This window comes from Aulostomus chinensis, chromosome 2, assembly GCF_037954235.1.
Source record: "Aulostomus chinensis isolate RoL2024-O1b breed Wild chromosome 2, RoL_Achi_v1.0, whole genome shotgun sequence".
Lineage (NCBI taxonomy): Eukaryota > Metazoa > Chordata > Actinopteri > Syngnathiformes > Aulostomidae > Aulostomus > Aulostomus chinensis.
In genome coordinates, this window is record NC_141321.1 from 945,231 (window position 1) to 958,524 (window position 13,294).

At 43.6% G+C, this 13,294-nt stretch overlaps 1 protein-coding gene across 3 annotated transcripts in view; it reads right to left on the reverse strand.

Moving 5' to 3' along the window:
- ccdc102a (coiled-coil domain containing 102A) overlaps window positions 1–12,313 on the reverse strand; it is a 79,046-nt gene extending 66,733 nt beyond the window's left edge. For all 3 annotated transcript variants that reach the window (XM_086221952.1, XM_086221959.1, XM_086221943.1), the window contains exon 1: window positions 12,162–12,313. The gene's annotated coding sequence lies outside the window, so the exon portion shown is untranslated. The remainder of the gene's footprint in view (window positions 1–12,161) is intronic.
- Between the last annotated feature and the right edge of the window lie 981 nt (window positions 12,314–13,294).

Consider the following 13,294-nt stretch of genomic DNA (forward strand, 5'->3'; position numbering starts at 1 on the left):
TCCAGTCATTAAGGAAATAAAAGTTTCCATTGAAGAAAGGTGGATTATGTTTTCATATTCTGGCACATGTAGTTTTTTTAGACTGAAAGTCAGAATCAGACAAAATCGGTAATCAGGTAAGAAAAATGAAATAGTCACATTTCTTATTCCTACCACATCAGTTATAATTAATTATCAGCTTTCACAATCATAAATTACTATGAAGAAGAGCTCATCCGTCTAACATAACAACAATTAATCCAGGTGGGCCAGGGACAGGCTAACATCCTGTATGTTAGGACTGGAGCAGGGCCACTGTTCATGAGTGAATTAAGAAAAAGAAGAGAAGCCTTGCACACAAGAGCAAACTAAACAGAAGAACCTAGAGAAACTGTTTGCAACCTTCTAACTAACTACCATTTGTTTATAATGTATTTGCATATTTAACCAATGAAATCTTATTGACAGCATCAATCCCTCTGTATTTATGAAGCAAAACAACATCACACTGATGATATAAAACATATAATATATTGTACAATAACTGGTCATTGCCACTGCTTTGCCGCGAACAGTGGCACTTCTGAGGGTAGGAAGGCTGCACAGAGCAGATGCAGCCAGATAGGAAATCTACTCATGAGTGGTATAGTATATCTGGTCGATTTTAAAAATAAAACACCGTGTGCAGGCTCCCAATCACAACCCCCCCCCCCCCCCCCAAAGGACTCAATATAAACAAGGACATGCGATAGAAACACAAAGCAAGAGACAACCATCAAACCAACAGACCTTGAGCAAGTTGGCAAAACCAGCAGCCAGCTAGAGATTGAAGCTGCTGAGGACTGAGGTGAGCAGCGTGAACTCAGCGCAGGCAAGCCCAATGATAATAAGGGTCAAGCTCAATTAGTGAAACATGTCAGGCCAAAGACGACCAAAAACCAAATCAGACCCCTCAAACTCCATCAGCTCATTTGGAGGAAGCTGACAAAGGGAAGCAGCTAATGCTAGTGGGCAGAGCTCAGAGCCCAGAACCAGCCAACAGCCTCTCCTGCCCTCGACTGCTGTTGCACTCAGCTGCTTCTACTCATCAGTCAAATATACTCACACACAGCTGATACACAGACCCATGTTCAGGAGAAGTTTATTGTTCCTCTTCCACTAGGATGGCACTTTATCTATTTACTAAGACTTGTTAAGAAAAGATCCAGTAATTAGCGCAATTTGGGGGGAACTAAGAGTAATTTCCAGTCATTAAGGAAATAAAAGTTTCCATTGAAGAAAGGTGGATTATGTTTTCATATTCTGGCACATGTAGTTTTTTTAGACTGAAAGTCAGAATCAGACAAAATCGGTAATCAGGTAAGAAAAATGAAATAGTCACATTTCTTATTCCTACCACATCAGTTATAATTAATCATCAGCTTTCACAATCATAAATTACTATGAAGAAGAGCTCATCCGTCTGACTCTTCACGCACACGCAAACAGCTTTGCACAGTGCATGAGGAAGAAGTGCAAGGCTCTTATCCTTCGCTGTCACAAACTCTGTTTCTATGACAACCCTTCAGTTTGCAGCCTGTGTGTGTGTGTGTTCAGCAGAGAAGGGATTCACTGTGTCTGGAGGCCAACAGGACAGATCCCACTGAACTGTACCTGACGATTCTGTCTCAGACAGAAACAAAAGTCTGCTTTCACTCGTTCAAACCTCACATCTCAAGTGATGCTGAGCTGATTTTACTTCCTTTGAAGTCGTTTGAAGATGACTGCTGAGCTTTCACAAGTGGTTGGATGGGGGTCAGGGCACATTCTCCCTTCATACCAACAGAGGGAGCTGGGGTCAAATACAGTAACTTCTGAAGCTCAGGGGCCATCAAGGCCCTTTTGCAGCTTTTCTTGTTCTGTATCACTGAAGAAGAGAGGGATTATGTTCAGATGTGACATTAATTAAAGGAAGAAAATTATATAATTTCTCTAAAAACACAAAGCAGATGTTGCTTTTTTTTTGCAGACATTGAACACTAAAATTAAAAGAAGGCTTGTGAGGGTCAATTTTATTTCTCTTCTTCAGAGTTCAACCCTGATGAACAACTCCACAATATTCCCGTTAGACCAATCAACAAATCCTGGACTGATCTACATTCCATTTCCACGTCAGGATCAATAAAACTACCATCATAATAAAATAATCCCTCGGTCAATGAGCTGGTTACACATCAGTGTGCTGGTGGCAGGGACCCGGAGATTGATCATCATGAGAATTGTGGACCTTTATTAAAAGATTATTATCCAATCACAAAATTAACTAAAGCAGAGTGATAAATATTCTGCTACAATAAAGGAAGTGTCCTGAAGGTTACAGATTACTTAGACACCTGTGGCAAGCCTTCCCGTCTCTGTCAGTGGGACAGACTCTCCATAGGGCTGACTGGTGCTTTCTTTCTTCCGATTTACAAACATTTTAATGTCGGCTCTAGTTTAACTCAATAGATCAGAAGCCCAAAAGCTTTAATCATAACTTATGTCTCGTCTGACTTTTCCTCATGAAGGAGACAGACGAGACAATTGTGTCCTCCCTTGCTTTACGCAATGATGATCAAATCACTGACTCCTTATGTACCAGCCAACACATACATGAAAGGTTTGATCAATCAAAACTAAGATAAAATATCCTTAAATACAAAATGACAAAATTCAATAAAGAACAGGTCCAGATGACTCAATTTCACATTTACATTGAACTAGAGAGCCACTGGGAAGATAAATTACAATAATAAGGGTTAGTTTGATGACTCATCATATCCACATCCTTTTAGATTCAGATTCAGATTCACTTTATTGTCATTGTAAATCACATTGTAGGATTTTTAAAGAATTAATTGCTAAATTCCTCGGTAAATTAAGTATTTGGTCACCTGCAAACAAGCAAAATTTCTGGCTTTCACAGACCTGTAACTTCTTCTTTAAGAGGCTCCTCTGTCCTCTACTCGTTACCTGTATTAATGGCACCTGTTTGAACTCATTATCAGTATAAAAGACACCTGTCCACAACCTCACACAGTCACACTCAAAACTCCACAATGGCCAAAGAGCTAGCAAAAGACACCAAAAACAAAATCGTAGACCTGCACAAGGCAGGGAAGACTGAATCTGCAACAGGTAAGCAGCTTGGCGTGAAGAAATCAACTGTGGGAGCAATTATTAGAAAATGGAGGACATACAAGACCACTGATAAGCTCCCTCGATCTGGGGCTCCACGCAAGATCTCACCCTGTGGGGTCAAAATGATCACAAGAACGCTGAGCAAAAATCCCAGAACCACACGGGGGGACCTAGTAAATGACCTGCAGAGAGCTGGCACCAAAGTAATAAAGGCTACCATCAGTATAACACACTATGCTGCCAAGGACTCAAATCCTGCTGTGCCAGACGTGTCCCCCTGCTTAACCCAGTACATGCCCGTCTGAAGTTTGCTAGAGCATTTAGATGATCCAGAAGAGGACTGGGAGAATCTCAGATGAAACCTAAATAGAACCTTTTGGTAAACTCAACTTGCTGTGTTTAGAGGAGAAAGAATGAGTTGCATCCAAAGAACATCATATCTACTCTGAAGCATGGGGGTGGAAACATTATGCTTTGGGGCTGTTTTTCTGCAAAGGGACCAGGACAACTGATCTGTGTAAAGGAAAGAATGAATGAGGCCATGTATTGTGAGATTTTGAGTGAAAACCTTTCCATCAGCAAGGGCATTGCAGATGAAACGTGGCTGGGTCTTTCAGCATGACAATGATCCCAAACACACAGCTCGGGCAATGAAGGAGTGGCTTCATAAGAAGCATTTCAAGGTCCTAGAGTGGCCTAGCCAGTCTCCAGATCTCAACCCCAAAGAAAACCTTTGGAGGGAGTTGAAAGTCTATGTTGCCCAGCGACAGCCCCAAAACATCACTGCTCTAGAGGAGATCTGCATGGAGGAATGGGCCAAAATAGCAACAGTGTGTGAAAACTTAGAGAAAATGTTTGACCTCTGTCATTGCCAACAAACGGTATATAACAGAGTATAGAGATGAGCTTTTGTTATTGACCAAATTTTCCACCATAATTTGCAAATAAATTCTTTAAAATCAGACTGATTTTTCTGGATTTTTTTCCCCTCATAGTTGAGGAATACCTATGATGAAGATTACAGGCCTCATCTTTGAGTGGGAGAACTTGCACAATTGTCGACTGAATACTTTTTCCCCCACTGTGTGTATATATAAAAACAATGTGGAAAACAATATACTTTCTACAGACTTACAAAGTCAAGGGAGAGGCATATACATAAACATGTTTACTATATATATATATATATATATATATATATATATATATATAGTAAACATGGTTTACTATATCAAGATGGGTGCAAAAGCCCTGTGAATAGCATTGACAGTGGATATTTTACAGAGGTAGTGACAATTGCATGACATAGAAATATTGTACTTAAGTCTTTGTGGAAGCATTTATGGCTCTGACAACAGTTGGGAAGAAACTGTTTCTCAGTCTGTTTGTCCCAGTTTTAATGGCCCTTTGCCTTCTGCCTGACGGCAGTGGCTCAAACAGTGAGTGTCCCAGATGAAAAGAGTCCTTCAGGATGGTGTGGGTTCCCCTGAGGCAGTAAGAGCCATGAAGGTCCTCCATTGTGAGTAGAGGGTACCCAATGACCTTCTCAGCCATTTTGGTGATCCTCTTTCCTGTTTGCCCCTGTGCAACTGGCAAACCACATACAGAGGCAGTATGTGAGGATGCTCTCCATGGTGAAGCGGTAAAAAGACACAAGCAGTTTCTGGCTGTTGTTCTTCCTAAGGATTCTCAGGAAGTGGAGTCTTTGCTGTGCCTTCTTGACCAGCTGCGTGGTGTTCTTATCCCAGGTCAGTTTCTCCTCTAGATGGACTCCAAGGAAGTGGAAGTCACTGTCCCTTTGCACACAGGTCCCACCAGTGAGAATAGGCTGAAAGTCTGTTTTGTTTTTCCTGAAGTCAATGATAAGCTCCTTTGTTGTTGTGTGTTCCAGAGCAGGTTATTTTCTCGACACTACACAGTCAGCTTTTGCACCTCATCTCAGTAAGCGGACTCGTTGCCTCCAGTGATGCAGCCTACCACTGTAGTGTCATCCGCATACTTGATGGTGTTGCTGGTGTGCAGTCTGAAGTGTAGAGCGTGAAGAGCAGGAGGCTCAGCATGCAGCCTTGAGGGGAGCTGGTGTTGTGTGAGAGCTGTGGAGGTGTTGGGGCCAATCCTGACCTTCTGTGGGCGATCTGCTCTCTCAGCAGTGATGGTCATCAGCTCCCTGATCTCAGCAGTTCCCCAGGTGCTCATCTTAATGAAGTGATGATGCGCTGGAAGAATATTTAGCCCCGTGACAGTCTGTAAGTTTCAAAACAGCAAGTCACAATTCTGGCTGCGTTCTGGACATTCTCTGAGGTGTTTGCTGTGGGAGAACCGGTGAGCATAATGTTTGCAAGTTGGTGTCATCATCAACACCTCCGCCAACCTCATGTCGAGCCGGCACATTGACGGAATGGATTCACATAGCAGTGGAGGCAGCAATAAGTGTACCCTCGGAAGAGGAAAATTGCTGGACTAAAACTGACCCCCAATTTGCCACATCCTGTTTGAAACCTCGGACTAAAAAAAGACAGGCGAATTAGTGGCTCTGTGGCCAGTGTGAAAGCGCCAACTGAAACACTGATCACTGACCTTTTGGGATGGAAAAAGTATTCAGATCCTTTACTTAAGTAAAAGCATTAATACCGCAATGTAAAAATACCTTATTACAATTAAAAACCTTGCATTTAATTGTTCCCTTTTTTTGTAAAATCAACATTTTTATTGGGGCGGCACAGAGGTGCAGTGGTTAGCACTGTTGCCTCACAGCAAGAAGGTTCCGGGTTTGAGCCCCGGCTCAAGCGCAGGATCTGTTTGTGTGGAGTTTAAATGTTATCCCTGTGCCTGCATGGGTTCTCTCCAGGTACTCCGGCTTCCTTCCACAGTCCAAAGACATGCATGATGGGACTAGGCTAATTGGATACTCTAAATTGACTGTAAGTGTGGTTGTGTACACAGTTGTCTGTCTACATGTGTTGGCTCTGCAATGGACTGGCGACCCATCTAGGGTGTACCCTGCCTCTCACCTGAAGGTTGCTGGGATAGGCTCCAGCCTCCCCCATGACCCTGAACAGGATAAGCGGTAGAAAATGGATGGAACATTTTTATTGCTTTTGTTGTACTTAAATGGCTCTCTTATTGGTGTTTATTGATTACTCAAAACAGACACAAACTCATAAGAGGAGAAAAAGGTGGCGTGTTCGTGAACCAATCCCCTGTAGGACCCTGTTTGTTCTTAAGTAAAAAGTAAAGTGAAAACAGAAAATACAGTCAAAGTAAAGTTACTTTCCTTAGTACTTTTACATTAGCATTTCATACTTGTTCATTTAAGAGATTTCTTACTTACACGTTTGTATAGAGCCATTGCTCTTAAATTCAGCAAAGTAACAATTGAAAAAAAACTGCAGAAAATACAATACTTATCCAATTACTCAATTAGTTGTCAGAACAATTGATGGATTACTCAATTACCAAAAGAATTGATAGCTGTGGCCCTAATATTGATGTAGTGATCACTGATTAAACACACTGAATTAACTTAGAAATACATGAACATGCTTTAAGTACATGGGCAGAGTATCTGATATCAGCGTTTTCATCCAGCTGCTGGAGACATATGTGACATCAGCTGACAGCTGGAGCCACCATTAGAATACCTTTAATAATAGTGACACTCAGAAAACATTCAGCACATATTCTGTACCAGCTCCTACACTGGCAAGTTGGTCCAGCTCAGGCAGGGTACAGTGGTGCAAAGTTCTGCAGAAACACAAACAGTTGCAACGGAGACACAGCAGGGAGTTGTAGAATCAGACACATCAGTATGTTACTGACCAATCAGGGGACTGGCTCTGGTTCTGCTCTGGATCTGAGCAGAGAAGAAGCATCTGACAACACAGGTTATTGAGAGTGCCAGCTGGTCTGGGAGCCATGGCCATCTTTCTCACATCATTACTTCTAGCAGCTGAGTCTGTTCCACTATCTGGGGATTCAGGCTGAACACCACCAGGATCATACTCTCCCCTATCCAGTGTTGGGATCTACAATTCCACACAGTGGACCTGGACTGCTGCAGTGGTTTAGCTGGTCTTTCAGTCCTGGGTGTTTGGGTCAAAGGTTGCATCTGAGGTTCTAGTTTCATTATCCACTGCTGAGAACTTCACCTCATGCATACACTGGAACCTCAGCTCTTCCTCAGTCCACCTGAGTCCACACTGGAGATACATGGAGTCACAGCTCCTCACAGTCTGGTGGCGTTTGTTGCTAAAATTATTAGCCAACATTAACAGCTAACATTATCACCCATTATCAGGGTGTACAGACATGGAAAGCCATAAAAGGTGCCCAGAAATGATTTCCAAGACCTTCTAGAATCAGTACCTTGGTGGACAATCTAAACAAGCTGCTAAAACCTAAAGAAGGATCCAATGTAGCATTTGTTGTAAAATATCACTTCAGATGCCAGTACATATTCAGTGATACCTGCCCTGTTACAAACTTAGATACCAAAATTTTTCCAAGATATGCATGAAATAATGTGAATAGGGGTCAATACCCCCCCCCCGCATTAAATATTGCAATGAACACTGTACCATGTGTTTGATACCAAGGTATTCTCATACCATGAGATTCTGTCACTGTTATACCTCTTGTCCTTAAAGACACATGACCCTCCGCAGTTCGGGTACCAGGAGAGTGTGGAAGTGGATGATGCTGTCCTACTTCACAGGGCCTACTCATATTTGAATGAGCCTGGCAGCCAGATGAGGATTATGTTCAACTTCTCAAGCACATTCAACACAGTCCAGCCCACGCTACTCAGAGAGTAGCTGGTCCGAATGGGGTGACTACCTTCATTGTTGACTGGATCACAAACTACCAGACAGGATGACAGGCTGGGGAGCTGTGTCACTGACACAGCTGTGAGCAACACTGGCGCTCCGGAGGGGACTGTGATGGCTCCCTTCCTGTTCACCCTCCACATGGCAGACTTCTTCTACAACTCAGAGACCTGCCACATCCAGAAATACGATGCGGCCATCGCGGCGTGTGTGAAGGATGGTCAAGAGAGAGAGTACAGGGACCTGGTGAGAGACTTCAGTGACTGGAGTGAGAAGAATGGCCTGCTGCTTAGTGCCACCAAGACCAAAGAAAGGGTCATCAACTTCTGCAGGGCCAAGCCACCTCTACAGCCTATTAACATCTGAGGCAAGAACAAGAGGTGGTGAGGACCTACAAGTATCTGGGACTACACCTGGATGACATTCTGAACCGGTCTGCCAACACAGATGCACTCTTCAGGAAGGGACAGAGCAGACTGTTCTTTCTGAGGAGACTTTGATCCTTTGATGTGTGTAGGGAGATGCTGGTCACGTTTTACCAGGCTGTAATGGCCAGCATTCTCTTCTATGGAGCAGTCTGCTGGGCCAGCAACTTTACTATGAAGGACTCAAACAACTGAACAAGCTGGTCAAGAAGACTGGGTCAGTGGTGGGTCAGAGCCAGGACTCTCTTGGGACTGTGGTGGAAAGATGGATGACTAGCAAGTTTCTGTCTACCTGGGGGAATGCCAACAACCCCCTTCATCATGGGTTAGGGTTAGCAGCAGTCACTGTGGTAGGAGGCTCCTCTTGAGCAGCATGGCTCAGGGGTAGAGTGGCCGTCTAGCAACCAAAGGGTCACTGGTTCGATCCTCGACCCCGGTGACCATGTCGAAGTGTCCTTGAGCAAAATACTGAACCTATAATTGCGCCTGATGAGTAGGTTGGTGCCTTGCATGGCAGCCTCCACCATCAGTGTGTGAGTGTGTGCGTGAATGGGTGAATGAGATGACACTGTAAAGCGCAATATAAAATTGAGTCCATTTACCATTTGGTACGCTCCTGTACAGAGCACCACCAGAGGTCCTTTATCCCGGCCGTCATTAGACTGCTCAAGAAGTAGGACTTTACAACAACTATGTACCCTCACGTGCATTATACCAATATCTAGTACTGCTACCGACCACTCTTTTAACTTATTGTATTTATTTATTTATCATAACTACCATGCTGCTACCTTTATCATCCAAACACTGAGCCACGTTACCGTGAATTTCCCCCACGGGGATGAATAAAGTACTTTTCATTTCATTCAGATGAACCTGGCCACAGACTCCATCATTGTATGTGGCACAGAGCTTAACTGCAGTTTGCAGACAAAGGATTTGTCCCCATGCATTTATTTATGATCCACAGCTTTAGCATTAACTTTAGCCACTGGTTGCAAAACATCTGTGTGGGGTCGGTGTAAATGCTGCATAGGGTCATCGTATTGTTGCAGTATTTTAAGACAGAGTACCAAAGCATATGCACATAATTACTTATATCAACTCAATCTGTTTCTGTTTTACTTCAGAATCCAAAATAGTTCTAGACCTTGTGTTATAGCGTTGTCAGCACTGACTTCAATACAACTTTGCTGCTGCTACTATACTGGGCCACCCACACTGCCCCCACAGGACTGGAGTCATTACAAGAGCAGTCATCCTCAGAATCAACCAAATCAATACGGAATTGTGGAATCTGCTCAGATGCTTTTTCAAAGATTCCTGTTAATGTTAACAAAACATAAAATATTTAATGGTTTCAATTCATCTGCTCGTGGGTCATCTTGGCTCCTGTTGAAAAACTTTTAATGTAAAGAATTCACTGAAATGCCTACTAAGGAAAAGAAGGGAAATTTACTTCTGAAGGTGGACAGTCACTGTTGAGCTGTATTTAACTACTCTTCAACATTTATCTGCTCCACCGTTTGAATCATATCCTCCGTTTCACTTGCCAGCAGCACTCACTTGTTATGCCAGTGTTAATACCTACCAGGGCGAAGGCTACAATATAAACACCCACCAAGGCATGGGATACAGTATAAATACCCACCAGCATGTAGGCTACAGTATACATACCCTCCATGGCACAGACTACAGTATAAATATCCATCAGAGTATAGGCTACAGTACAGATAGCCAACTGGGCGTAGGCTACAGTATAAATACCCATTTGTGTGTAGTCTACAGTATAAATACACACTAGGGTATAGGCTACAGTATAGATAGCCACCAGGGCATAGACCACAGTATAAATACACATTACCCACTGGTATAGGCTACAGTGCAAATACCCACCAGGGCGTATGCTACAGTACAAATACCCACCGGGGTTTAGGCCATGGTATAAATATCAACCAGGGTGTAGGCTACGGTATAAATACCCACCAGGGCATAGGCTACAGTAGGGCTTAACGATTTTGAGAAAAAATCTAATCACGATTATTTTGAGCAATATTGCAATTGCGATTAATTTGCGAAATATATTTTATTTTATTTATTTATTTTTCCCATATACGCATCGTATAGGTGTCGGTGGTGGTTGTACAAGTGCTGACGGAGGTTTGTAGTGTTAACTCAAGATGTAGCGACTTTACGTCAACAGGTCCTGCACAAAGTGTTCTTTTGTTGGACGTCGGTGATTTCGTAACCAAAATAATCTCATAAAATCAAAGTGCTTGATTTCTTTCTGATTAAATCAGGCAGAGTTTCTTCTGTCTCAAGCTCTGCTGCAGATGCCATGCTTGCTACCGTCTGTGGGTTAACATAAAGCATTACCTTGTTATTGAACAGACACCTCGGATTGGTCAGAATAGAGAGCACAGCATTTGTGATTGGTGAGCACGACTGTCGCTCAAGTAGGACGGCAGTTGCTGCAGTGTCATAAACACTGGATCAGACTCGCTTCAATTTAATATTAAGATTGAAAAAATAAAAATCGCAGCCATTGCAACTCATAAAAAGATTTCGGTTTCAAAATGATTAATCGTTCAGCCCTAGGCTTCAGTACAAACACCCACCAGAGTATAGGCTACAACATAAATACCAATCACCACATTAGATGGATGATAGCTGATATAAATACCCATCAGGTCATCGGCTACTGTTTAAATACAACTATAAATACACATCAGGGCATAGGCTAAAACATAAATACACACCAGGGCATAAGTTGCAGGATCAATACACATCAGGGCGTAGACTAGAGTATCAATACCCATCAGGGTGCAGGCTAGAGTATTAATACCCACCAGGGTGTAGGTACACTGTAGATACCCACCAGGGCATAGGCTACCCACTTGGGTGTAGGCTACAGTATAAAAACACACCCAGGGTGTAGGCTACAGCACCAACCTGATACACCACTATCAATAAACCTTTGAGCCCGGTCCAAACAGTACCAAGATGGAGCAGTTTGTCCTCCTCTGTAAGAGGACCAGAGAGGTTTCTCAATAAGAAGCAACATTTATGAAATGTTCATCTGTCAAAAATACAAGCGACTAAGTGGAAGCAACACATCAGTCCAGATGTTCAGAACACGGGTGGGTCAGGAATGGTCTTTAGAAAGCATGAACAGAAGGTCTCATTGACATTTTGTTCGAGACCCAGGCATCCAGCAACCTCTGGAGAAGCTACAGGGTTGTCATCTAGTCGCTCGGAACATAAACATTCACTACCGTGTCCCAGGACATACGGCAGTGGGTGTCTCGGTTGGCCAGGGGTGACAGGAGTCAGTATATATATTACAGTGTGGAGGTGGGGGAGTTGATGGAGGAGCTAACTGTTAGCCTAGAGCTAGGACATACACTGGTCCGACCAAACGGTTCCCCTCGATATCACCGGCTTCCCGGGCTCGGGGACCCCGCTCGGGTTCTGGACCTCACTGTCTTTTTTTTGCAATATAGAAATTCACAGAGGCGCGTTGAACATTCAAACAGTCAACAAGCTACGCGGGAGTCCGGCCGAGCAAACTTCTCTCTGCCCTCGTCCCCTGCAACACGACGGGGAATCTGAGGAGGCTAACTGCCCACGGTATCGACAGGTTCGGTCTGTGTGTTGGTGACGTACCGGGGCAGAAACAGAGAAGACGGAGGTGATTTCGGCGTCACCACCAGGGTGTCTGGCTCAGTCAAACTAGGAGTGACTCGCACAATAAAAGCACAGAGCAACGTACCGAAACAGAATCCCGGTGAAGCCCGCCGGTTTTTCCTCCGAAATTATGTGTTCAAATCCCGGGGCAATTGAGGAGACTCCTCTTCTCAGCGTGACGAACCCTTATCCGCAGATCAGTTTCTCAGTGCCGTTTTTTTCCTCTACTAGGATGGAGAACGCCGTCCCCCTGGGAGCATGTAATGGGCGGATGTTAAAGGGTTTGACAACCAGTTTGACCAATTGGCTGACGGCAGCTTGTCGCAGTGAACCAATTAGAACCATCTTTTCACAGACAGGCAGGCGCTCATTGGCTGGCTCCGGAGAGACTGCCTAGCACTGGGAGAAGCCTTGTTGGAATGTGGTCACCTCTCCTACCTCGGCTGGGTCCAGTTATTCTGACCGTAGTTATATACCCAATATTACAGCTCAATATTACTCTCGTTTGTTTCTAACACACTTTAGAATTAGGCATCATTATAGGAATGGAATGGATATGAAAACTTTCAGTTACCCAAAAACCGGATGTTGTTTTTCTCCTTTAATGAATACATGGATGTGACAAACACTTCTTCACCTGTTCACGTCGAAGTTCAGTTGGCTGTTAGCTGCTGGAGGGACTTTACAACGTGTGTGTAATCAGTAAATCATGCTTCCGAAACTTGAATTCAGACCAAGAGATCATGAAGAGATTTTTTGTAGTGCTGTGACGTGGGCAGATAGCCATAAAAAGACGTTCACAATATTTGTTAGTGTTTCACAGATTCATGACATCAGCATTACTGGGCTCGAAGCTCTGTGTGTTTGGTGTTTCTGTCCTCCTACAGGAAGGCTGAAATACAGTAGCTTCTGTGAGTGTAACAAACAAACACTTCATCACAGACATGCCAATATTACAGTTATTCTACTACTGGGTACAGAACAAGCATGATCAGGGTTTTATCAGAGACTGGACCTGAGCATATGACAGAACAGGCAGTCAGCTATGGGACAATAAATACAAATAGTATTTCACTGCAGTAAAACTTTCAAGCTGTTTGTGTCATGTCCTTCTTACAAGCCTGGACAGATGCAGGTGACAGCATGACACTGGCGCCCTCTAATGGCCAACCCTTGGTACACACAAATACAAATACTCCTGTTCAGGACCAATACTAA